This window comes from Silurus aristotelis, assembly GCF_946808225.1.
Source record: "Silurus aristotelis genome assembly, chromosome: 4".
NCBI classification, from domain to species: Eukaryota; Metazoa; Chordata; class Actinopteri; order Siluriformes; family Siluridae; genus Silurus; species Silurus aristotelis.
The window spans coordinates 34,069,615-34,084,406 of record NC_139577.1 but is presented as its reverse complement, the minus strand read 5'-3'; the positions used below and the strand labels follow the sequence as shown (position 1 = coordinate 34,084,406).

The following is a 14,792-nucleotide window of genomic DNA, read 5'->3' as shown; positions in this document are numbered from 1 at the left end:
AGAAACTCTCTTCACCTCCACTACACTCTTACTGTACTCTTCCTTCAGAATCACCCCTACACCATTTCTCTTTTCATTTACACCATGATAGAACAGTTTAAACGCCCCTGCATTGCTCCTCGTCTTACTTCCTTTCCATTTGGTCTCCTGAACACAGAGCATATCTACCTTTCTCCTCTCCATCATATCAGCTCCCTCTCTCCCTTTACCCATCATATTACCAACATTTCAAGTACCAACCCTAACCTCCACTCTCCTACACTTCTCATTTTCCTGCCGTCTTTGTAGTTGTCTATTTGATTTGCATATTTGATTTGGCACGTTTTACGATGGATGTCCTTTATAACACAAACCTCCCCATTTATCCGGGCTTGGGATCGGCACTAAGTGTGCACTGGCTTGTGCAACCCTAATGGCTGGCTTCAAATAATGTTAAAAAACAATTTTGCAAGCAATTTTGTTTCCGTGTATATTTCTATGAATTTTAAACATCATTGTGGTCTGGGTGTTGTTTGTCCTGAACAGCACAATAAGTCAGTGTATAAATAATTCTACAAATTTTATACAAATTATAAAAAATGTTTGCTATGACCACGTGTGTATGTAAATAACCCTTCTCTCCAACGCGTACCTCCACCTCTCCAGGCTCTTCTCCACCTGCTCCCTACTCTCACCACAAATCATACTATCATCTGCAAACATCCTAGTCTACAGAGACTCCTGCCTGACCTCTTCTGTCAACCTGTCCATCACCACTGCAAACAGGAAAGAGCTCAGAGCCGATCCTTGATGCAGTTCCATCTCCACCTTGAACCAGTCTGTCGTTCCTACTGCACACATCACTGCTGTAACACTGTCCTCATACATGTCCTGCACCACCCTCACATACATGGTGCTCTTCCTCTGCATAAAACCATACTGTTGCTCACAGATGGTCACCTCTTTGCTTAGCCTGGCTTCCACTACTCTTTCCCATAACTTCATGGTGTGACCGATCAACTTTATTCCCCTGAAGTTATCTCACTGACATCTCTCCTAAACATCTCCATGCTTCTACTGACCGGTATGTCATCTGGTCCAACCGACTTCCGACTACCTTACTAATCCTATCCATTTCCTGCTTCACCATTTTCACACCATCCAACCTTCTCTCTCTCTCTCTCTCTCTCTCTCTCTCTCTCTCTCTCTCTCTCTCATTTTCCTTATTCATCAGCTGCTCAAAATACTCCCTCCATCTTCTCCATTCCACTCTCCTCCTATTCTTCTTCTTCACCTCCAATACCATCCTACAGACCACCATCCAATGCTGTCTAGCTACACTGTCCCCTGCCAACACCTTACAGCAGGGGTCACCAACCTTTTTGAAACTGAGAGGTACTTCTTGGGTACCGATTAGTGTGAAGGGCTACCAGTTTGTTACACACAGTTTTCAGTTTGATCTGAAATAACAAATTCGCTCAATTTACCTTTTATTATATGTTATTATTAATAAATAATGATATTTATCTATGTGAAGACACTGATCATGTTAGTGATTTCTCATAATAATCATCAACAATGTATTAACAAAGTAGGAAACAGCTATTTTTAGAAAAGGCCCACGGGCTACTCATGTGGTCCTTGCGGGCTACCACGTTGCCTGCAGGCACTCTTGCCTTACAGTCTCCAATCTCTTTCAGGTTGCATCTCCTACATTAAACATAGTCCATCTGTGTGCACCTTCCTCCACCCTCATACGTCACCCAATGATCCTCCTTCTTCTTAAAATAAGTGTTCACCACTGCCATTTCCATCCTTTTAGCAAAATCTACCACCATCTGCCCTTCCACATTCCTCTCCTTAAAGCCATACCTACCATCACCTCCTCATCACCTCTGTTCCCTTCACCTACATGCCCATTAAAGTCTGCCCCGATCACCAATCTTTCATTCCTAGGTTCACCTTCTACCACTTCATCTAACTCACTCCAGAATTTTTCTTTCTCCTCCATCTCACAACTCACTTGTGAGCACTGATGTCATTTATCATCACAACTTCACATTCATCACCCTATCAGAAACTCTCTTCACCTCCACTACACTCTTACTGTACTCTTCCTTCAGAATCACCCCTACACCATTTCTCTTTTCATTTACACCATGATAGAACAGTTTAAACGCCCCTGCATTGCTCCTCGTCTTACTTCCTTTCCATTTGGTCTCCTGAACACAGAGCATATCTACCTTTCTCCTCTCCATCATATCAGCTCCCTCTCTCCCTTTACCCATCATATTACCAACATTTCAAGTACCAACCCTAACCTCCACTCTCCTACACTTCTCATTTTCCTGCCGTCTTTGTAGTTGTCTATTTGATTTGCATATTTGATTTGGCACGTTTTACGATGGATGTCCTTTATAACACAAACCTCCCCATTTATCCGGGCTTGGGATCGGCACTAAGTGTGCACTGGCTTGTGCAACCCTAATGGCTGGCTTCAAATAATGTTAAAAAACAATTTTGCAAGCAATTTTGTTTCCGTGTATATTTCTATGAATTTTAAACATCATTGTGGTCTGGGTGTTGTTTGTCCTGAACAGCACAATAAGTCAGTGTATAAATAATTCTACAAATTTTATACAAATTATAAAAAATGTTTGCTATGACCACGTGTGTATGTAAATAACCCTTCTCTCCAACGCGTACCTCCACCTCTCCAGGCTCTTCTCCACCTGCTCCCTACTCTCACCACAAATCATACTATCATCTGCAAACATCCTAGTCTACAGAGACTCCTGCCTGACCTCTTCTGTCAACCTGTCCATCACCACTGCAAACAGGAAAGAGCTCAGAGCCGATCCTTGATGCAGTTCCATCTCCACCTTGAACCAGTCTGTCGTTCCTACTGCACACATCACTGCTGTAACACTGTCCTCATACATGTCCTGCACCACCCTCACATACATGGTGCTCTTCCTCTGCATAAAACCATACTGTTGCTCACAGATGGTCACCTCTTTGCTTAGCCTGGCTTCCACTACTCTTTCCCATAACTTCATGGTGTGACCGATCAACTTTATTCCCCTGAAGTTATCTCACTGACATCTCTCCTAAACATCTCCATGCTTCTACTGACCGGTATGTCATCTGGTCCAACCGACTTCCGACTACCTTACTAATCCTATCCATTTCCTGCTTCACCATTTTCACACCATCCAACCTTCTCTCTCTCTCTCTCTCTCTCTCTCTCTCTCTCTCTCTCTCTCTCTCTCTCTCTCTCTCTCTCTCTCTCTCTCATTTTCCTTATTCATCAGCTGCTCAAAATACTCCCTCCATCTTCTCCATTCCACTCTCCTCCTATTCTTCTTCTTCACCTCCAATACCATCCTACAGACCACCATCCAATGCTGTCTAGCTACACTGTCCCCTGCCAACACCTTACAGCAGGGGTCACCAACCTTTTTGAAACTGAGAGGTACTTCTTGGGTACCGATTAGTGTGAAGGGCTACCAGTTTGTTACACACAGTTTTCAGTTTGATCTGAAATAACAAATTCGCTCAATTTACCTTTTATTATATGTTATTATTAATAAATAATGATATTTATCTATGTGAAGACACTGATCATGTTAGTGATTTCTCATAATAATCATCAACAATGTATTAACAAAGTAGGAAACAGCTATTTTTAGAAAAGGCCCACGGGCTACTCATGTGGTCCTTGCGGGCTACCACGTTGCCTGCAGGCACTCTTGCCTTACAGTCTCCAATCTCTTTCAGGTTGCATCTCCTACATTAAACATAGTCCATCTGTGTGCACCTTCCTCCACCCTCATACGTCACCCAATGATCCTCCTTCTTCTTAAAATAAGTGTTCACCACTGCCATTTCCATCCTTTTAGCAAAATCTACCACCATCTGCCCTTCCACATTCCTCTCCTTAAAGCCATACCTACCATCACCTCCTCATCACCTCTGTTCCCTTCACCTACATGCCCATTAAAGTCTGCCCCGATCACCAATCTTTCATTCCTAGGTTCACCTTCTACCACTTCATCTAACTCACTCCAGAATTTTTCTTTCTCCTCCATCTCACAACTCACTTGTGAGCACTGATGTCATTTATCATCACAACTTCACATTCATCACCCTATCAGAAACTCTCTTCACCTCCACTACACTCTTACTGTACTCTTCCTTCAGAATCACCCCTACACCATTTCTCTTTTCATTTACACCATGATAGAACAGTTTAAACGCCCCTGCATTGCTCCTCGTCTTACTTCCTTTCCATTTGGTCTCCTGAACACAGAGCATATCTACCTTTCTCCTCTCCATCATATCAGCTCCCTCTCTCCCTTTACCCATCATATTACCAACATTTCAAGTACCAACCCTAACCTCCACTCTCCTACACTTCTCATTTTCCTGCCGTCTTTGTAGTTGTCTATTTGATTTGCATATTTGATTTGGCACGTTTTACGATGGATGTCCTTTATAACACAAACCTCCCCATTTATCCGGGCTTGGGATCGGCACTAAGTGTGCACTGGCTTGTGCAACCCTAATGGCTGGCTTCAAATAATGTTAAAAAACAATTTTGCAAGCAATTTTGTTTCCGTGTATATTTCTATGAATTTTAAACATCATTGTGGTCTGGGTGTTGTTTGTCCTGAACAGCACAATAAGTCAGTGTATAAATAATTCTACAAATTTTATACAAATTATAAAAAATGTTTGCTATGACCACGTGTGTATGTAAATAACCCTTCTCTCCAACGCGTACCTCCACCTCTCCAGGCTCTTCTCCACCTGCTCCCTACTCTCACCACAAATCATACTATCATCTGCAAACATCCTAGTCTACAGAGACTCCTGCCTGACCTCTTCTGTCAACCTGTCCATCACCACTGCAAACAGGAAAGAGCTCAGAGCCGATCCTTGATGCAGTTCCATCTCCACCTTGAACCAGTCTGTCGTTCCTACTGCACACATCACTGCTGTAACACTGTCCTCATACATGTCCTGCACCACCCTCACATACATGGTGCTCTTCCTCTGCATAAAACCATACTGTTGCTCACAGATGGTCACCTCTTTGCTTAGCCTGGCTTCCACTACTCTTTCCCATAACTTCATGGTGTGACCGATCAACTTTATTCCCCTGAAGTTATCTCACTGACATCTCTCCTAAACATCTCCATGCTTCTACTGACCGGTATGTCATCTGGTCCAACCGACTTCCGACTACCTTACTAATCCTATCCATTTCCTGCTTCACCATTTTCACACCATCCAACCTTCTCTCTCTCTCTCTCTCTCTCTCTCTCTCTCTCTCTCTCTCTCTCTCTCTCTCTCTCTCTCTCTCTCTCTCTCTCATTTTCCTTATTCATCAGCTGCTCAAAATACTCCCTCCATCTTCTCCATTCCACTCTCCTCCTATTCTTCTTCTTCACCTCCAATACCATCCTACAGACCACCATCCAATGCTGTCTAGCTACACTGTCCCCTGCCAACACCTTACAGCAGGGGTCACCAACCTTTTTGAAACTGAGAGGTACTTCTTGGGTACCGATTAGTGTGAAGGGCTACCAGTTTGTTACACACAGTTTTCAGTTTGATCTGAAATAACAAATTCGCTCAATTTACCTTTTATTATATGTTATTATTAATAAATAATGATATTTATCTATGTGAAGACACTGATCATGTTAGTGATTTCTCATAATAATCATCAACAATGTATTAACAAAGTAGGAAACAGCTATTTTTAGAAAAGGCCCACGGGCTACTCATGTGGTCCTTGCGGGCTACCACGTTGCCTGCAGGCACTCTTGCCTTACAGTCTCCAATCTCTTTCAGGTTGCATCTCCTACATTAAACATAGTCCATCTGTGTGCACCTTCCTCCACCCTCATACGTCACCCAATGATCCTCCTTCTTCTTAAAATAAGTGTTCACCACTGCCATTTCCATCCTTTTAGCAAAATCTACCACCATCTGCCCTTCCACATTCCTCTCCTTAAAGCCATACCTACCATCACCTCCTCATCACCTCTGTTCCCTTCACCTACATGCCCATTAAAGTCTGCCCCGATCACCAATCTTTCATTCCTAGGTTCACCTTCTACCACTTCATCTAACTCACTCCAGAATTTTTCTTTCTCCTCCATCTCACAACTCACTTGTGAGCACTGATGTCATTTATCATCACAACTTCACATTCATCACCCTATCAGAAACTCTCTTCACCTCCACTACACTCTTACTGTACTCTTCCTTCAGAATCACCCCTACACCATTTCTCTTTCCGCCACAGCGGATCATCCGTCTCCATACCACCCTGTCCTCTATATCTGCCTCTTTTTCACCAACTACCTGCATGTCTTCCCTCATGAACGTCCATGAACCTCCTCCTTGGCCTTCCTCTTTTCCTCCTACCTGGTGGCTCCATCTTTAGCATTTTTCTACCAATATAATTTATGTCCCTTCTCTGCACATGTCCAAACCATCTCAATCTCGCCTCCCTCACCTTGTCACCAAAACATCCTACATGGGCTGTCCCTCTAATAAACTCATTTCTAATCTTGTCCATCCTCGTCACTCCCAACGAAAACCTCAACATCTTTAGCTCTGCTACCTCCAGCTCCACCTCCTGTCTTTTACTCAATGCCACTGTCTCTAATCCATACAACATCGCAGGTCTCACCACAGTCCTATAAACTTTCCCTTTCATTCTTGCAGATACTCTTCTATCACAAATCACTCCTGTCACTCTTCTCCACCCACTCCACCCTGCCTGCACTCTTTTCTTTACTTCCCTAACACACTCTCCATTACTTTGCACTGTTGACCCCAGGTACCTGAACTCCTCCACCTTCTCCACCTCTTCTCCCTGCAACCGCATCACTCCACTGCCCTCCCTCTCATTCACACACATGTACTCTGTCTTACTCCTACTGACTTTCATTCCCCTTCTCTCCAGCGCATATCTCCACCTCTCCAGGCTCTTCTCAACCTGCTCTCTACTCTCACCACAAATCACAATATCATCTGCAAACATCATAGTCCAGGGAGACTCCTGTCTGACCTCGTCCGTCAACCTGTCCATCACCACTGCAAACAGGAAAGGGCTCAGGGCCGATCCTTGATGCAGTCCAACCTTCACCCTGAACCAGTCTGTCGTACCTACTGCACACTTTACTGCCGTCACACTGTCCTCATACATGTCCTGCACCACCCTCACATACTTCTCTGACACACCTGACTTCCTCATACAATACCACAACTCCTCTCTCGGCACCCTGTCGTACACTTTCTCTAAATCCACAAATACACAATGCAGCTCCTTCTGTCCTTCTCTATACTTCTCCATCAACATCCTCAAAGCAAATAAGGCATCTGTGGTGCTCTTCCTCGGCATGAAACCATACTGTTGCTCACAGATGGTCACCTCTTCTCTCAGCCTGGCTTCCACTACTCTTTCCCATAACTTCATGGTGTGACTGATCAACTTAATTCCCCTGTAGTTACTGCAGGTCTGCACATCTCCCTTATGCTTAAAGATCGGTACCAGCACACTCCTTCTCCATTCCTCAGGCATCCTCTCCCCTTCCAGAATCCTGTTAAACAATCTGGTTAAAAACTCCACTGCCATCTCTCCTAAACATCTCCACGCTTCTACCGGTATGTCATCTGGTCCAACCGACTTTCCATTCTTCATCCTCTTAATCGCTGCTCTCACTTCCTCCTTACTAATCCTATGTATATCCTGCTTCACCAACTCCACATCCTCCAACCTTCTCTCTCTCTGATTTTCCTCATTCATCAGCTGCTCAAAATACTCCCTCCATCTTCTCAACACACTCTCCTCACTAGTCAACACATTTCCCTCTCCATCCTTTATTGCTCTAACTTGCAGTACATCCTTCCCAGCTCTGTCCCTCTGCTTGGCCAATCGGTATAAATCCTTTTCTCCTTCCTTAGTGTCCAACCTCTTATACAGTTCCTCATATGCCTTTTCCTTGGCTTTCGCCACATCCCTTTTAACCTGCTGCCGCATCTCCTTGTACTCCTGCCTACTTTTCTCATTACTCTGTCGATCCCACTTCTGTTTTGCCAACCTCTTTCCCCTAATGCTCTCCTGCACTTCCTCATTCCACCACCACGTCTCCTTGTCTTGCTTTCTATTTCCAGATGTCACACCAAGTACTTTTCTAGCTGCCTCCCTCATCACTCCTGCAGTAGTTGCCCAATCATCCGGCACCTCTTCACCACCACCAAGCCCCTGTCTGACCTCTTCCCTGAACCTCACACTACACTCTTCCTCCTTCAGTTTTCACCATCTTATTCTTCTTTCAAACCTTACTTTCCTCCTCTTCTTCTTCGCCTCCAAAACCATCCTACAGACCACCATCCGATGCTGTCTAGCTACACTGTCCCCCGCCAACACCTTACAGTCTCCAATCTCCTTCAGGTTGCATCTCCTACACAGAAGATAATCCACCTGTGTGCACCTTCCTCCACTCTTATACGTCACCCTATGATCCTCCTTCTTCTTAAAATACGTGTTCACCACTGCCATTTCCATCCTTTTAGCAAAATCTACCACCATCTGCCCTTCCACATTCCTCTCCTTAAAACCATACCTACCCATCACCTCCTCATCACCTCTGTTCCCTTCACCTACATGCCCATTAAAGTCTGCCCCAATCACAAATCGTTCTTTCCTAGGTACACCATCTACCACTTCATCTAATTCACTCCAGAATCTTTCTTTCTCCTCCATCTCACAGCCAACTTGTGGAGCATAGGCACTGATGACATTTATCATCATCCATTCAACTTCCACCTTCACGATCATCACCCTATCAGAAACTCTCTTCACCTCCACTACACTCTTACTGTACTCTTCCTTCAGAATCACCCCTACACCATTTCTCTTCCCATCCACACCATGATAAAACAGTTTAAACCCACCTCCAATGTTCCTGGCCTTACTCCCTTTCCACTTGGTCTCCTGAATACACAACACATCTACCTTTCTCCTCTCCATCATATCAGCTATCTCTCTCCCTTTACCCGTCATAGTACCAACATTTAAAGTACCAACCCGGACCTCTACTCTCCTACACTGCTCCTTTTCCTGCCGTCTCTGTAGACACCTTCCTCCTTTCTTCTCCTCCTTCGGCCAACAGTAGCCCAATTTCCACCGGTACCCTGTTGGCTAACGATACCTGTGGCGGTCGTTGTTAACCCGGACCTCGACCGATCCGGTATGAAATTCTCATTTGTGATCCGCATATTTGATTTGGCACATGTTTTACGCTGGATGCCCTTCCTAACGCAACCCTCCCCATTTACACTGGCTTGTGCCCCCCTTAATGGCTGAGTTAACCTCCACTCTCCTACACTTCTCATTTTCCTGCCGTCTTTGTAGTTGTCTTTCTCCTCTCCTTCTTCTCCTTCCGCCAACAGTAGCCCAATTTCCACAGGTACCCTGTTTGTTAATGATACCTCTGGCGGTCATTGGTAACCCGGGCCTCGACCGATCCGGTATGAAATTCTCTTTCGTGATTTGCATATTTGATTTGGCACATGTTTTACGATGGATGTCCTTTATAACACAACCCTCCCCATTTATCCGGGCTTGGGATCGGCACTAAGTGTGCACTGGCTTGTGCAACCCTAATGGCTGGCTTCAAATAATGTTAAAAAAAAAATTTGCAAGCAATTTTGTTTCCGTGTATATTTCTATGAATTTTAAACATCATTGTGGTCTGGGTGTTGTTTGTCCTGAACTGAACAATGAGTCAGTGTATAAATAATTCTACAAATTCTTTGCTATGACCACATGTGTAAATAACCCTTCCTTCTCCTAAATTTTCACTTCAGTGCTACCCGAAAACAACCACAAACCGCACAGTCTCCTGCATTCACAGAGAAATCAAAAGGTAGGTGTTTTAAATCAGTCAAAATCACTGACACGTTCAGTGGTTTATTGTTAAAAGCATTATATATTATATATTTATATAATTTACAATGAGAAACAGTGTTTTTAATTTACAGATTCTATATTTTAAAGTTAAAATGTGAGAGAAGGGGATTTTCTATATTTCTTTACTTCATTAAGTTTACAAAAAAGTAAACTTTTATATTTGAAAGTAAAAAAAAAATTGTGCCCTACTTACAGTGCAGTAAAGATTGTTGTATACCTTTTTTCCCCACAGAGTGACGTGATGGCCAGCAAACACAGGGAAAGTGGCAAAGACACTAAACCAGGACCACCACCACCAATGGCGTAAGTGTGGGAAGTTTGTTTCCATGTCAGTGTCATAGTCTGATTGGTGAACGTTTCAGAATTGTAGGTTTATGATTTTGTGACTACACATAATGATTTTTTACATTTCGAGTAGAAGTCTCTCATAAGCAGTGTGTTTAAAAAACAATTCACAGTGGACAGTTTTTATATAAGTATGTGTGCCATTTTACACATTTTTTGCTTCTAAAATTCACACAGACTCATGTCATTATTGTTTCATGTTCATTATTTTAGTGAAACTCTTAAATCACTTTTTATAAATCATGGTGGATAAAATTATGAAGGTTTTGTCCTCAGTAGTAATATCCACTGTCTGACATTCAGCCAAATTGCAGGATTACATCTCACTCATTGTTTACTTACACCCTAGTGATTAGTGAATATGAAGTTAGCTTTGGTTTAGGAAGTGAAGAATGGGAGGCAGGTGACTATATTTGCCGCGGCCAAGCTTTCTTTTGTTTAATTTGACTTTTCTGTCTATGGAGCAAACACTGTCTGCATATCTCTCTATCTTTTTCTTAAGTCTCTTGTCTCTCCCCTCCCTTTCTCCTCTCTATTGCTCACTGCAACAGCAAACAACTGTTATTAACACAAATGCAAAGTTGTGAGATCACTACCACTTGATTCCTTTTCCTCCACTGTCCAGTCACAAACTGAATCAGGTTCTGATTCAGGCCGATGGAGCTTATGTCCCTCCCCTATCACAAGAGAAAATTCACCATAGCCTTCTGTGAACCAGTTTGAACTTAAATGGCTGAAGTGCTAAATACCAACGAGTGATCTGCATGTTAGTTTTTCTTTTATGCAATGGCTACACTGGAGGGTGTGTGGTCCGAACAGTGGCTGAAGGCTTATCCTAGTAGATAGTATTGGAGGGTGAGGATCACCAATTTGATGGCCAAGCTTTCTTCTGTGATCTTGCTGTACTGCTTCCACTCACTGAAAGCTTGCCACTGCAAGCTTGCCACTGCAAGCTTGCCACTGCAAGCTTGCCACTGCAAGCTTGCCACTGAAAGCTTGCCACTGAAAGCTTGCCACTGAAAGCTTGCCACTGAAAGCTTGCCACTGAAAGCTTGCCACTGATGTGCAGCAGTGTCCATGTCTGTTTGTAAAAAGAGAGAAATCAGGGAAATGTAAATGTGGGCAACCACACCTGTACCTGAGTGCAAGCCTCATGGCAAGACTCCATCCACTGGAGCAGATCCAGCAATCCCTTTTTAGTTAGATGAGTGAGAGTGCTGGTACCATCCAATAAATAGGCATCTAAAATAACCTACAGTAATAGCCAGTGTAACCGGTGGCTCGCGACACCAGTTATAAAATCACTTTTCTGCGTTGTGTAGTGTAGTGGAGACAGACACGGGACAACAGGCGGCGGTTTCACTGGCTTTTATCTGATGTAAAAGAAATAAAAGCAGCCTCTGAGTACAATCACCCTTATTTTGCTCTATAAAACAAATGTGATGTAGATTTAATTACCATGTGCTTTTCATCTCCACATAGGTCAAAGACACAAATATAACTTAAATTGGGCAAAATGACAAAAATAACCACACAGGTAAGTAAAATAACATAATACACATAATTTGCAATAAAGATAGACATAAAAGCAACAATTAAAATAAAGATTAATGAGGATTAGCAGGAGCCAAAAATAACCCACCTCTTCCATGCATTAACAATGCCAAGAGGAAGAGGAGGAGACAAAACAGGAAATTATGTAGGCTCATGATGACATCACAGCAATTAAAGGGGAAAGGTGCTCATTCAGGCAGGTACACCAGATATATGAAAAACCATTTTTTGAGAATTATAACAATCAATACACATGTTTTAAAAGAACACTTTCTGTACCTGTTACACCAGCCAACCCCAAGAAATGTCTCAAATCCTTGTTGGTTTTGGGTTTTAGGCAGGCTAAAATAGTTACTATCTTATCAATTTGTGAATGCTTCCCAAGTGGCAGCAAATATACATTACTTCTCCTTGCCCCATTGCACACTTTTGCACCATAATTGTGCCTGTCCCAAGGAAACCCCAGTCCGCCTGCCTCTATGACTATTGCCCTGTAGCCCTGACCTCAGTAGTGATGAAGTGCTTTTGAAAGACTGGTCAGAGACTTCATCACGGCATCACTACCAGACACACTGGATCCTCTACAGTTCGCATACTGCCAGAACTGCTCTACTGGTGATGCCATCGCACATCTTATCCACACAACGATGAGCCAACTGGACTGCAGAAAAGGGAATTATGCAAAAATGCTGTTTGTGGACTACAGTTCAGCGTTTAAGACCATAATTTTCTCCACACTCGCCTCTAAGTCGGAGGTCCTGGGAATAAGCCCACCACTGTCTCAATGGATCTCTAACTTCCTGACAGACAGACCACAAGCAATATGTGTGGATAAACACACCTCATCCACCCTCACCCTCAGCACTGGAGCTCTTTAGGCTTGTGTTCTGAGCCCCCTGCTGTGCTCACTGTACACACATGACTGTATCAAGTTTGCTGACGATTGACACTGTTGTGGTGGGCCTGGTTTCCAACAACGAAAAGATAGCCTACCTACAGGAGATCAAAAACCTGGAGAGATGGTGCCAGGAGATCAATCTTCTCCTGAACATCAGCAAGACTAAGGAGTTGATAGTGGAGATTAGCACGAAGCAGGAGCAATCATACCAACTGCTAAACATTAACTGGACCCCAGTGGAGAGAGTGGACAGTTTCTGGTACCTATGTGTTCACATCACACAGGACCTGTCACTGTCCTGTCACATCAACACTCTGGTGAAGAAGCCCTGCAGCATGTGTACCATCTGAGGTGTACCACCAGGCTGAGTAAAGCCCTTGGCGGGGATTGGAGCCGGAGAGACCTCCATGGCGGGGAACCGGAACTGGATGGCAACCATGACAATGACCGGGGAGTGGAGGATGTCCCGGGCAGAGACCAGGAACGTCGTACCACCCTCTGAGGGACCTGGAGGACCGACGTCGCCGTCAGAGGGACCTGGAGGACCAACGTCGCCGTCAGAGGGACCTGGAGGACCGACGTCGCCATCCTGAAGAGGACCTGGGGGCGAGACGTCACCCTCTGTGGAGCTTGGATGCGATCCTTCGCCCTGCGTGGAGCTTGGATGCGATCCTTCGCCCTGCGTGGAGCCTGGATGTGATCCTTCGCCCTGAAGAGGACTCGGGGGCATTCCTTCGCCCTGAAGAGGACTCGGGGGCGAGACGTTGCCTTCTGTGGAGCCCGGGGGCGAGACGTCGCCTTCTGTGGAGCCCGGGGGCGAGACGTCGCCTTCTGTGGGACTGTGGGGTGAGCCGTCGCCTTCGGTGGAACCCGGGGGCAGCGGTTTGACTTCCCTTTCGCAGTCCTGGAGCCGGGGTGAGTGCACAGGGTAACCCCTGGGCGTAGGAGCGCTCCTTGGGACCCTTAGGAGCAGATCGGAGCCTACTGGGCAGCCTGGAAATGGGGTGAAGCCTGCCTGGAGATCCACGAGCGGAGAAGGGCTCGCCTGGAGGTCCACGACATCAGTGGAGCTCTCTTCGGGACACTGAAGCGGAGACAAGCTCGTGGGGTCGCTCGGAGGCGGAGACGAGCTCTCGGAAGGAGCCTGGAGCAGAGTTGTGCCCTCTTGAGGAGCCAGGAGCTGGGCGGAGCTCTCTTGAGGGACCTGGAGCTGGGCGGAGCTCTCTTGAGAGACCTGGAGCTGGGCGGAGCTCTCTGGAAGGACCTGGAGCTGGGCGGAGCTCTCTGGAAGGACCTGGAGCTGGGCGGAGCTCTCTTGAGGGACCTGGAGCTGGGTGGAGCTCTCTTGAGGGACCTGGAGCTGGGCGGAGCTCTCTTGAGGGACCTGGGGCGGAGCCGAGCTTTCCGTGGGCGAGATGTCGCCTTGGAAGGGGCTCTGGGATGTGGCGTCGTCTGGAGAGGGACTCGGAGGAGTCACTTCGCCTTCTGTGACCGGAGGTGTCGGCTCGGCGCTCTCGTGACGGGTCTGTGGTGGCGCGGCGCTCTCGTGACGGGTCTGTGGCGGCGCGGCGCTCTCGTGACGGGTCTGTGACGGCGGGAAAGCACGCTCCTGGAGACACTGTGGCGGCGCGGCGCTCTGGTGACGACTCTGTGGCGGGAAAGCACGCTCCTGGAGACACTGTGGCGGCGTGGCACGCCCACGGGAACCTCGGAACAGAGCGGCACGCCTGTAGAAGCTCTGTGACGGCATGGTGTGCTTGCCGACGCTCGGAGATGGTGTGGTGCGTCCACGAGAACCCCGGAACACAGCAGCACGCTGGTAGAGACCCTGAGATGAAGCAGCCCTCTCATCAAAACATTGGGGCTGAGCTGCAGGCTCATGGGAGATCCGGCACGGAGCCGCGTGCTCTTGAGAACCTTGGAATGGAGCACCTTCCTCCTCAAGGGGACTGTAGTGGAGATCCACCACCTCTATCCCCAACTTCCCCAGAAGCAGCCCGCTGAATTTGCTGGTAGAGT

At 45.9% G+C, this 14,792-nt stretch overlaps 2 long non-coding RNA genes across 3 annotated transcripts in view; one reads left to right on the top strand and one right to left on the bottom strand.

Annotated features, from left to right (window-relative positions):
* Positions 1-14,792, top strand: part of LOC310724618 — a 63,066-nt gene that overhangs the window by 26,193 nt on the left and 22,081 nt on the right. Inside the window, exons 3-5 of one of the 2 annotated variants that reach the window (XR_014533099.1) lie at positions 9,457-9,534; positions 9,874-9,932; positions 10,209-10,279. This is a non-coding gene — a long non-coding RNA (uncharacterized lncRNA). The remainder of the gene's footprint in view (positions 1-9,456; positions 9,535-9,873; positions 9,933-10,208; positions 10,280-14,792) is intronic. The other variant, XR_014533100.1, reaches the window with a different exon arrangement.
* LOC310724632 lies at positions 2,636-5,013 on the bottom strand. Its single transcript, XR_014533113.1, has 2 exons — positions 4,747-5,013; positions 2,636-2,667 (listed from the first exon to the last, which is right to left on the bottom strand). It is a non-coding gene; the product is annotated as an uncharacterized lncRNA (long non-coding RNA).